Source organism: Penaeus monodon, chromosome 33 (assembly GCF_015228065.2).
Source record: "Penaeus monodon isolate SGIC_2016 chromosome 33, NSTDA_Pmon_1, whole genome shotgun sequence".
NCBI classification, from domain to species: domain Eukaryota; kingdom Metazoa; phylum Arthropoda; class Malacostraca; order Decapoda; family Penaeidae; genus Penaeus; species Penaeus monodon.
The window spans coordinates 17,618,157-17,618,507 of record NC_051418.1 but is presented as its reverse complement, the minus strand read 5'-3'; the positions used below and the strand labels follow the sequence as shown (position 1 = coordinate 17,618,507).

The 351-nt window shown below is 43.3% G+C and overlaps 1 protein-coding gene across 1 annotated transcript in view; it reads left to right on the top strand.

Annotated features, from left to right (window-relative positions):
* The window catches only part of LOC119594112 (alpha-amylase-like), a gene marked incomplete in the record, with an annotated part of 25,081 nt that overhangs the window by 12,845 nt on the left and 11,885 nt on the right, over positions 1-351 (top strand).

Below are 351 nucleotides of genomic sequence, written 5' to 3'. Positions count from 1 at the left end.
GATGTCTGCTCTGGGGAGTGAGTGCGTAAGGATGTACGTATTAGGGAGTGTGTTTGATTTGGGGAGTGTGTGTACTGAGAAGTGTATGTGTGTATTGGGGATTGTGTGTGTAATAGGGAGTCTGTGTAATAGTAGCGTGTGTGTATTGGGAAGTGTGTATAGAGTAGGAAGTGTGTGTATATTGGTTAATATGTATGTATTAGGGAGTGTGGATGCATGTTGGGGGTGGGGGTGGGTGGGGTAGGGAGTGCATGTGTATAGGATAAGTGTGTGTGGATGTGTGTTCTATAAAGCATGTATGTATGAGAAAATTTGTATAGGGTGAAAGCGTGTTTCTGTGTGTTATAGGAA